Source organism: Podarcis melisellensis (assembly GCF_964234715.1).
Source record: "Podarcis melisellensis genome assembly, chromosome: 11".
NCBI lineage: Eukaryota > Metazoa > Chordata > Lepidosauria > Squamata > Lacertidae > Podarcis > Podarcis melisellensis.
Window position 1 is genome coordinate 44,132,106 of NC_138543.1, and position 11,678 is coordinate 44,143,783.

Sequence of the window (11,678 nt, forward strand, 5' to 3'; positions counted from 1 at the left end):
TTCCTTCCCTTACAGAATGCCCAAAGTGCACCCCTCCTCCCCTTACAGATATCCCAAACCATGGCATAGGTGAGCTCCAGAGGAACATGAAGAACAGAGTAGGACAGCTCCCCAACAGCCTTCCTGCTTTGCTGTGGCTTCCTTCCTTGGCCTCCAACACTGCTGAGGCCAAAACAGTAGCGTTGATGTGAGGCAGGCAGTGGTAGTAGAGTAGGACCATTGCTGGGGAGCTGGCCCAGCCTGCCCTGCCTATTCCTCTGCAGCTCACCTGGTCCATGCTGTGCCCGCTCACTTGCTCTGCCTGCTTGCCTGCCCAGGCTGCCTATCAGCAGCAAGACAAATTGCAGCGTGACCACGTCCTTACAATTTGTTTATATAGCTTTTTAAAAACTCAGCAGAACATCTCAAATAACAACAGAAGCCAACAAAAAACAATTCATGAATGGAAATGTAGCTTATATTTATCATACATTACAAGAGAGCCCTTGCTGACAGGTACATTTCATTGCTTTTAATAAAGACAACCTTATACTACCCTGGAAGGTACTTTCCACGTACCTCTTTAAGGTAGGTGAAGGAAAACTGAGTGTGAGATAGAATGGGAATCAGTATGAAGGATGAAGAAAAATATACAAGTTGGAAAGGAGCTGAAAAAAAAACAAAATCCTGGCTTTCTGCTACTGGCTCCCTGCTTCCTCTTCTTTAACCAGTTACTAATCTGCCTACTCCTTGACTGCTAAATTTACTCAGGCCTGGGTTAAAACAACGGAAGGCCCTCGACTAGGAGACCTTGGGAGGTCCAAATTTAATAGCATTTGATCATGAAAACAAAACCTCATACTTCTTTACTGTTACTAAGCAACTGGGCCCAGACAGTAAAATCTGCTTGTATTTAAAAAAAAATAATAAAAAATTGGCAGGAGGCCAAGGACTCCCTAGACTAGGAGGCCATGGGGTGCAACCCACTCAGCCTATATGTAAATCCAGCCCTGACTGGGCCATTCCTGCGCATGTGCTTATCAACACACACCAAGAACAGTTACAGATAGGTAGCCGTGTTGGTCTGCCATAGTGAAAACAAAAAAAATTGAAGAGTCGTCAACAGGCTCATCACAGCTATCTGCCAATCACCCATTCCCACCATCCTTCTGAGTAATACCCCTCCCCACCTTCTCACTATATAGAAGGGTCTGGAAACTTCTGTTTCAGTGTATCTGAAGAAGTGTGCATGCACACGAAAGCTCATACCAAGAACTAACTTAGTTGGTCTTTAAGGTGCTACTTGAAGGAATTTTTTGTGTGTTTACACCAAGAACAGTTAAGGTTGAGGAGGCAGGACTTTCTATGGCAAAAGACACCCTGATTCCTCTGCAGCAAGGCTTGTTCTTCAGTGTGCTTCATTTAGTGTTGCGTTTAATAAATGATCCCACCAATTCGCCCAGAACAGATGTTTAATAAACTGGCTTGTGTTTTCCTGGATCCTCCCTGCAATACTTTAAAAAAAAAAGTTTATACACATAGTGCTGTTAATTACCTTTAAAGCCCTAAACAGCTTAGGGCCAAGATACTGAAGAACCATCTTCCCCCATGTGAACCCACCTATCTTTCAATATCAGCTTTTTAAGGTGTGTTTGGCAGCAACATGCAAAGAGTGCCTTTTATTGAACAAAGCCTCCTACTACATTCATGGAACTTATTTGCCCCCGAGAGATTAGATTATCTCCCTCTCTTTGCTTGTGTTCTGGCAGCACTGAAAAACCATGCTTTCTCATTAAGCCCTTTGAGATCTTACTGCTGTTCAAGTTACGTTGTTCTGGCTCTTGTTATTTTTTAATGCTATCTTTAGAGTCAAGATGTACTGTATTGCTATTCCATCTTATCCATTTTTAAAATCATCACGTAGTATTCATACTCCAAAGGTCAACGTTTGTTAAGATTCGTAAATGCAGGATTCAGAATTGGGGCCATTTTCTTCTTCACCTGCCTGCAGACATAATCAAACCTCTTAACTTCTGGCACAGCCTTTAAAGTACATGGCTTATCATCAATCCACAGGAACATTTCGAGAACCAAAATTTTCCCACTTGGGCAGTATGCCAGAACATCTATCTGGTTACCTCTGCTGTCAAAGCCATGATGTCTTTTGTCCCAACGTCCCACAATGTTCTACAAGACAAGAAACCCAAACAACAAGTTTTAAAGTTAAGAGCTGTTGCAGTGAGCTGGTGCAGGTGTCCTCTGTTCCACCTTAGAAACCATGAACTTGAGCGATAGCAACTTCGTGGGAGTTATAGTCCAAAACACCTGGAGCACAAAAACCACTGAAGACGGCTGCTGTGCAGAACTATTACTACAAAGACACAAGTATCCTTGCGGATACTTATTTTTTAAAAAACAACCAGCTTAACTTCTTCTAGTGATACTGCACTGTATTTGCGAAGTTGACAGTTCTGCATGTTGCTCCATCCTCCACTGGCTTGGATTTTAAATCCATGCACTTTCCATATCAGGCAAGCCATATTTCAGAGGGTATTAATTACTCTTACAAAGGGCATTAATTAGAGGGATGAGGGTGGCGCTGCGGTCTAAACCACTGAGCCTCTTGGGCTTGCTGATCGGAAGGTCGGCAGTTCGAATTCATGTGATGGAGTGAGCTCCCCATTGCTTTGTCCCAGCTCCTGCAAACCTAGCAGTTTGAAAAGCAAACCAATGCTAGGAGATAAATAGGTACCACTATGGCAGGAAGGTAAACGGCATTTTCATGCACTCTGGCTTCCGTCATGGTATTCTGTTGCACCAGAAGCAGTTTAGTCATGCTGGCCACATGACCCAGAAAGCTGTCTGTGGACAAACACTGGCTCTCTTAGCCTGAAAGCGAGATGAGTGCCACAACCCCATAGCCGGTATAGTGCAGCGTGCGGGGGATTCACTGAGCTGGCAGCTCGGTTTGGGGGGCGGCTCGTGGGTCGGTAAAACTGTCTTCGTGGGCTGCATCCAGCCCATGGGCCGCACATTGCCGACCCCTGATCTAAAACATAGCAGAGGGGAAATTTGAAAAGTGGCAAATGGGGACTGCTAGGCCCATTGTGCCACACACCAGTCTTACCTGAAGACCAGGAGAATTCTTTCATCACCCAATATTTCAAAAAGTCACAGGAACCTGAATAAAGCTTACAGATGACATGATCAATATTTGGGCATGGTAGAAATTTGGGAGCTACACGCAGAAAAGGAGGGGTGGTTGTGGAGCAGAGTGTGCTAAATCCAGCCCCCTTCCTCCTCCACCCCCTCCTCCTCAAGTTGGAGGGCCACTGCCTGAAGCAGAGACCCTCCTGAACGCATGGTGGTTGCACATGCAAGATAGAAGCTGTGAAAAATTAGGGTCCCTATATCATGCAAGGAGCCCAAGCAAGAAGAAGTTGGCTGCCCAGTTCACATGCTCACTACTCTTCAACCCAAGGCTAGCACACTTTCCCCATAAACTATTCCTCCTCTGCCTCCTTGTGAATGGAATTTCCCCGTTTCTATAACCCTTGAATACGGCTCCAGAACTGAGGCTAGATACAGAGGAGGGAACTGGATAAGAGAACCCCAGGCGCTCCCACAGGACATGTTTAACATGCCACTTGGCAGCAGCTGCACCATCAGGTGCAGCGGAGGGAGTGATGGGAAACAGGGGTGGCCTAAAATAGGGTGCATTTCATCAAACTGCGCCAGTTGCCTTGTGGCCGCAAAACAAAGCACGCCAGCTGCGTATGTTCAAACTACCCCCTTGGAATCGCACCCTGCTTTGTGACATTTCTGAAGCAAAGCAGGATTGGGTGCAGCAGCGCCGGTTCCTGAAACGAAAGGATGCTTGGCAACCTCCAGTACGGTGTCCTGAGTTCCAGAGAGAGAAGGAGCAAGAAACGGAGGAGGAGGAGGTGAAGAAGCAGTCATTTGTAAGCTGCTGCTGAATCCACACTGTGTGTGAGAGAGAAAAGAAGCTGGGCTCTCACTGGCCTTATAGCCCCTTATTAGATTCTGCCCCATTGATCTGGAGTGCGTTGCGGGGTGGCCGTGCAGGAGAAGGAGGCAACAACTTCAAGTATAATACTACAGGCATGCACTGAGCCCATTAAGATGCAAATTGCCTACCCCTCAGTTACGAGGTTTGGGCTCCTCCGTGAGATTACAAGCAAAGGGTCCTCGGTTTGAAAGAGCTGCTTTAGAAAGTTCCCATAACCCTTAGAGAATTCCCACAACCCGGCGCTGTTTTTTCACATGTGCGCCCAGCAGCAAAAGGCGAGCTGGAAGGCGCAGTTCTGAGAGCAATTACTTAATGCTCCAGAGATTAGCTGTCTGCCTCATCCTGAGTCCATATTATTCAAGAGAGAACAAAGGGGAACGAGACACATTAATCCATCAGCCCTATAGAGCCAACTTTCCCGTCATAGGCATTTATGAGCCTATACAACTCCATGTTCCTCCTAGGGGCAGGGGGAGGGAGTATATCCGTAGTCTGCTGAAGTAAAGACTATGCAATGAAAGAAGTTGCCTCGCTGCCCCAAACTGGGAGGCTGCTTCAGATGCAGCAAAGTCACAAGCAGGGTCTTCATGTGCAACTGCGGGTAAGATCTGCATCCTGCACTCAGCAAAAGGGACAAAGCTAAGAACGTAGGAATATTCTACTGAATCAGGCTGAAGGCCCATCTAGCCCAGCATTCTGTTCTCACAGTGGTCAATCAGATCCTCATGAGAAACTTGCAAGCAAAACCTGAGCACAACAGTGCCCCCTACAGCATATACACATAGTTGAGATTCCCAGCAAGCAGTACCCAGAGGCATATTGCCTCTGACAGGAGAAGTTGACTGTCCAAAGCTACCCAACTCCGTTGTGCTTGAGAGGCAAAGAAACCTCTGGTTTCTGCTGCCGTTCCCACAAACTGAGAAATGTTAGGTAGTTGCAGAATGAGATTCCTTGTGTTTGGTGTGTGTGCGCGTGCACACACACACACACACACACAGGGAGGGCAGACTGAAGGTGCGAATATGTGAATAAATCATATTTCTTAAAGCTATGACGGTCCCTGCCGCGTCTTCAATTTATTATCATTATTATTATTAAATAATTTTTATTGATTTTACAATTTAAACTTCACCAAGTATTCTCCATAGAGATAATACAATTTGGGGGGGGGGAATAAAAGGGAAATAAAGCAAAAAATAAAACAGAGAATATAAATAAACCTTAGTCATGACACATTTTCAGTATATATAAACATATTTTGGAGGTTCTCCTTAACTTCCTGACTTCGCTCCTCCTATTTTTCTGGTTCATTTTTCTTAATAAGTATGGTTTCTTATATAAAACCTCTTTTTCTTATTTTTCTTATATTATCAATGTTTAACAAACTACCACCATACATTAATATTTCAAATTGCCTATGTTAGACTCATTATTTAACACTTGCAACTGTTTAATCAAAGCCTGCCAATGTTTCTATTTGTATACCATATTTTTGTACATATACAATAAATGTTTCCCAATCTTTTTTCAATTTCTCACTGTCATTGTCTCTGAGCTTCTCTGTAAACTTTGCCACCCTGGGCGGGTGCCTGGAGTCTCGGCAGAGAGTGGGGGAGGTGACACCCAATTTTTGTAACATTATGTTTTTTATCCTATTTTAATGTTTCATTGTGTAGGCTGCTCTGGGATTCTGATGATTTAAAAAAGAGTGGTGTATCAAACAAAGAAAGTACACAAATACTGACCCCCCACCCCCTGATAAGCTTGAAAGGAATCCTATTAATACCCAAAACAGAGTTTGAGGACACTGAAAGTCCATTGCTAATACTTCCCTGGATTACAGAGTGTAATAGCCCTATATGAGCGTGTTACTCCTTTTAATTAATCCCATGGCATCGATCCCAGATGTTTTCCCCACTGCGGCTTGATACTGATGAGCTAATCCTGAAATTAGATTAACCTGCGTGGATGAACAAACGGGGATGTGGAGTCATGGTTGTCAGGACAACAAATAGAAATTGCATCTTATTAATCCTCTCAGAAGAAATCTGCTTCCAACACAGCAACAACACCCAGGACATGTTTCCAGCAAAGTCAATCCAATGAAATTTATTATTGTTCGTTTGTTGCTTTCATTGGGTACATGTGTAACAAAGGGAGCCCAGGTTCATTGAGCTGTAAAAACACATGCTGTAAAATTGTAGCCATTAAAAATAATAACAATGAGAAGTTTTTTCCATGAAGTTTAACTCAAGAAGGGAGAGAGAGAGAGACAGGTTTGAATAAGAACTTAAGAACCACCTACAGGATCAGGTCCAGTGGCCCATCTAGTGTGAACTCTATTCTCACAGAGGCCAACAGGATGACTATTGAAGTCCTAGAGGAGCAGGTCTGCCAGTCAAATCATAAGCAGTAGAGGAGTACAAAAATAAAAATACCATAGGTGCATCCTCCATAAAAGGGTTGTGGGTCTCTTCATCCAACGGGTTCTAATGTGTTTTTTTAAACAACAACAACATATCCCTAAAAATATAATGTGTTGATGTGTTTACTTTGAGGTGTTTGAAAGTAAAACAAATACACCACACAGATACAGTCCTCAATTCTATGCACAACAGGTTTCCTGCATGCACAACAGTATTGTCCAAAACAATATTGTGCTGAAGGGATGGCATAGATACCCACTCATGTGTAAGTAGTGATAGTGAGCTAACCTGATTGAGCCAGGGTCGCAGGATGCATGTCCATAGCCAACCCTTAGCTGGTTCGTAACTACTACCCGAAGCAGATCACATTTGCCACATGCAGAACTAACAAAAGAGATGGCATATGCACCAAGGCAAAACTGAGTTTCTGTCCGGTATTAAAATTGGGATTTGGAAAACCGTTATAAGGATATGCAATGAAATTCAACTAAGGGGAAACGAGGAAGTCGTTTTACAAATAAATAACTGTTATTTTCAATAAGGTTTATGTTTGTTACGTTTTGTTTGTTTTATGTTTTTGTTTGTCGTTGATATTGTAAAAACTAATAAAATTTTTGCAAAAAACAACAACTGAGTTTCTGTCTGGGTGACATGGTCCCAGGAGCACGGCTGCATATCCACCACATAATAAAACTATGTCCCCCCTCCATCCACCTTTAACCACCAGGAGAGAGAAAGAACAGTAAGGAGTTCCTGTAGCATTCCTAGAGGTGGATTACAGCAAAGCTTTTGCAGACTAGAATCCACTTCAGCTGGCAAGTATAGATGTGTACACACACACAAACACCCAGTTCACCACCTGTTCTTGATCCCAATGATTGCTTCCACAGTTAATTTGCAAGATGCACCACAGCTGCCCAAAGCAACTTAAATAGAGTGCATTGTAGGCAGACCACAAAGTCCATTATTTCAAGTGTGCATACAATACCTCGGGGTTCCTAATTTGGGAGCCCTTCGTCCCAAATATTTGTAGGTGTGTAGGACAGAGAGAGAGAGCTGCCTTATGTGCCCATTCAGTATTGCATCACAGTGTTATATCCTGCCTTTTACGTCTCCTCCAAGGAGCTCAAGGTGGCGTTTATGGTCCCCCCCCCACTCCTCCCCTTGCTTTCCTCCCAACAACCCTGTGAGGTAGGCGGGACTGAGGTCACCCACGGGCTTCATGGTGGCTGAGTGGGGATTTGAACCCAGGACTCAGTGCAGCTGCTCTCCATCCACAGTTGCAGGCAGGGGACACCCCCACCGCCCCCAAGTCCTACCTGGAGACGCCGGGGGTTGAACCCGGGACCTTCCACCCACGCTCCTTCCCGCTCCACTCCATCCCTCAGCATGCCGCCGGCGTCCCCTTCCTTGCAGGTAAGCCCTGCTGAGCTCTGGAGGTTTCGCGCAGCGCCCTTCCCGCCTCTTACCTGCCGGGCAGGTGGAGCCAGGAGGAGCAGGCGGGCAGCCGCGCGCCGCAGGGTGTTCATTGCAGCCGCCACTCGGGAGCCAATGAAAGGCGCTTGCTCCGCCGCCAGGAAAGCCAAAGAGAGAAGTCGCGTGCGCGCATGGCCGGGAGGCGCAGGCACGAGGGGAAAGGCGGGGCGGCGGCGGCGTGGGAGAGCGTGCAGAACGGAGGGAGCCCCGGGAAGGGGGAGGGAGAACCGCCGGGAGAACCAATCGGCGCGCAGGGAGGGCGTGACCGGCCGCGCGCCTTGGGCTGGTTGCTATAGCAGCGCGTGCGCAATAGCGTGGCTGCGAAAAGGATTCACCTGTTGGGTTTCTGCCTGCCTCGTTATTCATCGTTAATAATAATAATAATAATAATAATAATAATAATAATAATAATAATAATAATAATAATAATAATAATAATAATAATAATAATAATAATAATAAATATACTAGTATTGTTAAGCTGGGTGGAGGGAGAGAAGAGGCAAACTGGAAAACTGGGAGCAGCAATGCCCTCATCCCCCCCCCCCGCTCAAGGTGGGGCAATACAATATATATATATTATATAAGACTGGCTGAGTTAATTTGTCACCAGAGGCAGAAAATCCTAGAAATGCCTCTCCCTTGGCAGCAGTAATTCAGCAAACATATTAAATAACCACCCTTTACAATGTGGCAGCCAACAAGAGCTGCCACCCTCTGCCTAATGGTAGGACAGGGCCAGGTTGGGCAACCCTAGAAATTATAAGGGTGGTTGCTTTTGATATTGATGGTAAATCAGACATGTCCAAACTTGGCCCTCCAGATGTTTTGGGACTACAACTCCCACCATCCCTAGCTAACAGGACCAGTGGTCAGGGATGATGGGAATTGTAGTCCCAAAAAGAGCTGGAGGGCCAAGTTTGGCCATGCCTGGTGGTAGATGCTGTGGCTAATGATGTAGTAGTGAATAATAATAATAATAATAATAATAATAGCAGCAACAAATCACTAGACCACACTGGTTATTGTTTGTTGCACTGTCTTAGAAGGGCTCTAGCTATGGGAGTTGTTATGAAGTGCGCCTACAGTTCAGAATCTACCACTATGCCATTGGCTGTGACGAAAACATATTTCGAAGCCCAGATCCCAGATGCTTTGTATATCAGGTAGGTGAGGCTTACATAGTGGGGAAGGTTGACTTCAAGTTTTCCTGCAAGTTGCATCTCTAGTGCTGTTTTAAAAACAAAAACAAAAAACAGAGTCATTAGGTACAGATATACAATTCTAAGGGAAATGTGTTCTGCGTGTACTCAGAGACTCTGGTATTATTTCATGCATGCTAGGAACATAGGAAACTGGCTTATACCAAATGAGACCATTGCTGCCTCTAGCATTGTCTACACTGACTGGCAGCAGATCTCCAGAGTTTCAGAGTCTCTCCCAGTCCTAGCTGGAGATTCCAGGGACATCCTGCATGATAGCAGATGCTGTACTAGTGAGCTATGACCCTTCCTGTTCTGCAAAACCCTTGCAATATTCTCTCTTCCACACAAACAGAGAATGAGAGGGGCAGGCTGAAAGCAAGGAGTTAAACCCAGGTTTCCCAAATCCACAAATGTGGCACTTTATTTCTAGGTGTATTTTAGGCAGAGATGTCACTGCCTAAAAATATACAGTCCCTGGGTAGGTTCAAAACCAAGGTGGATGCAGAAGTGTCGACTCTGCTCACTCTTCAAGGAATCACTGTTCCTAGAAACCATGGACAGCTCCACACACAATATTCTTTCCTAAGAAAGAATTGCTGTACAGATGCAATACTAAGCTATCAGGTAGTACAAAGTTCCTTGCACAAATCAGATGGAGATGAAGTTTTAAAAACTGAGGGTGGCTTGAAAGAGGGATCACCACTCATGTTATGTGCAGTCATTCCCACTTCTGCCGCTGCTAAGCATGCATTGTTTCTAAACATATCTGAATGCAGGAAACAGCAGGGGGCAAAAGAATGCAACTCACATCATAGCAAGTAAACCCAGTCACTAAAAGAAAAACGCCAACAACATTTTGTATGTCGTTTCCTTGTGCTTATAGCTTGTACTCTTCTTCCCAATGAGAGCACTGAGCAGTAGCTGCCAGTACATTATCACATACAATGCACACACAACGGCATATCATTAAAACATTGTTAACTCATCCCAGGTATGGAAGAAAACTGTTGTCCTTGAATGAAGATGTGTAAACAGGCAGGAATCAGCAGCCAAGATGTACTGCAAAGCACTCCCACACACAAAAAAGCTAGCCCAAATGGTAGTATGTTGGATTTGTACAACAGACAGCTACTTCTTTGCTTACATGTTGCTCCTGATCCTCCTCGAAAACACGCAGTGCTGCCCTCTAGCCTACTTAAGTGTAAACACCACCTTTCCTTACGCTGTAGATCCAACGCTTGATACAGCCTGTCATAAATGTTGCATACTTCGTTATACAGTTTGCAATGCCACCAAGTCATTGGAACTCCCCCAAGTTCACATATTTTTTAAATAGAGAATTCAGATATCATTGCCTCCCTGGTCCATTCCGGTGTCTTCTGCGTTATCCTCCCATCTTTTTCCAGAGCAGATTTCCGGTTACCTACCTCCAGCTTTGAGTATTTAGTTCTAGACATACAGCTATCACTGCAGTGATGGCATCAGGGGGGAAAATGTATTGGGAAGACCATTATGGGGACAAGGTCCCCCCCCCATTTTTTTAAAAGACTTGTTAAAATGTATTTTGCAGTAACAGCCCTATCCTTAACTTACCTTCTCTGAAGTCAGTCCTATGGAGTGTGAGAAGAGTTAAGTTCCAACCAGGAATACTTAGGACAGAAGCCTTACATGGTGGAACGCTCTGCCACAAGAGACTAGGATTCTGCGGGACTTGACATCTTCCCACAGGGCCTGCAAGACAGAGCTGTTCCACCTGGCCTTTGGTTTGGACTCAGTCTGACCCTTATGCTTCCCTCCCTTTAGGGTTTTGATCTATGGGCTACTTTTAAAATGAGGCTCCATTTTAACCTGTATTTTAAATTGGTTCCCCCCCCATTATATTTTTACTATAATTTTACTGGTGTTAGCTGCGCTGAGCCTGGCTCTGGCAGGGAGGGCAGGGTATAAATAAAATTTATTATTATTACTACTACATTGAAACTCCCAGCAGCATATACTTCAATTTACAATTTGTATGTGAAAAGTGCCTTCCTTATAAGCACCTTCAGCAATGAGCGGCGGGTGGGGTACACTTTTACATCACCCGTGGCTCAGTGTAGGAGATAAAAGCTTTAGAAGATGGTGCGAGCAGTTTGTGGAGAAAGCACAAGCACATCTCCAATCACTCTGAACTCCAGTATGGGAGTGTCTTGACGCTGGCCACAGAAGATAGTCAAAAATTGGAGTCTTCTTTTCCCCTTTCCATTTGAATGCAGCCACTCTAACCTGAAATCTCTATGATGCCCTTAGTTTATTTGCATTGCTTTTCCTGAGCATTCTGCTCGCCAGGCAACTGCTCACATTTTCAACTCAATCACTGTTTGAGCCTCTCCACAGGCCTAGGCTTCCCAAGAGACATGGGTGTAGTGTAGTGTAGTGTAGTGTAGTGTAGTGTAGTGTAGTGTAGTGGTTGGTGTGTAATGACTAGGAATTAGGAGACCTGGGTTCAATTCCCCACTCAGGTCAGGAGACCCATTGTGTAACCTCATACCAATTAACATCTATCACCTTAACTTGCCTGCG

General features: G+C 44.8%; 1 protein-coding gene across 3 annotated transcripts in view; it reads right to left on the reverse strand.

Moving 5' to 3' along the window:
- Positions 1 to 10,732, reverse strand: part of NIM1K (NIM1 serine/threonine protein kinase) — a 31,197-nt gene extending 20,465 nt beyond the window's left edge. Inside the window, exon 1 of one of the 3 annotated variants that reach the window (XM_081929891.1) lies at positions 10,710 to 10,732. The gene's annotated coding sequence lies outside the window, so the exon portion shown is untranslated. The other 2 variants (XM_081929889.1, XM_081929888.1) reach the window with 2 other exon arrangements.
- Between the last annotated feature and the right edge of the window lie 946 nt (positions 10,733 to 11,678).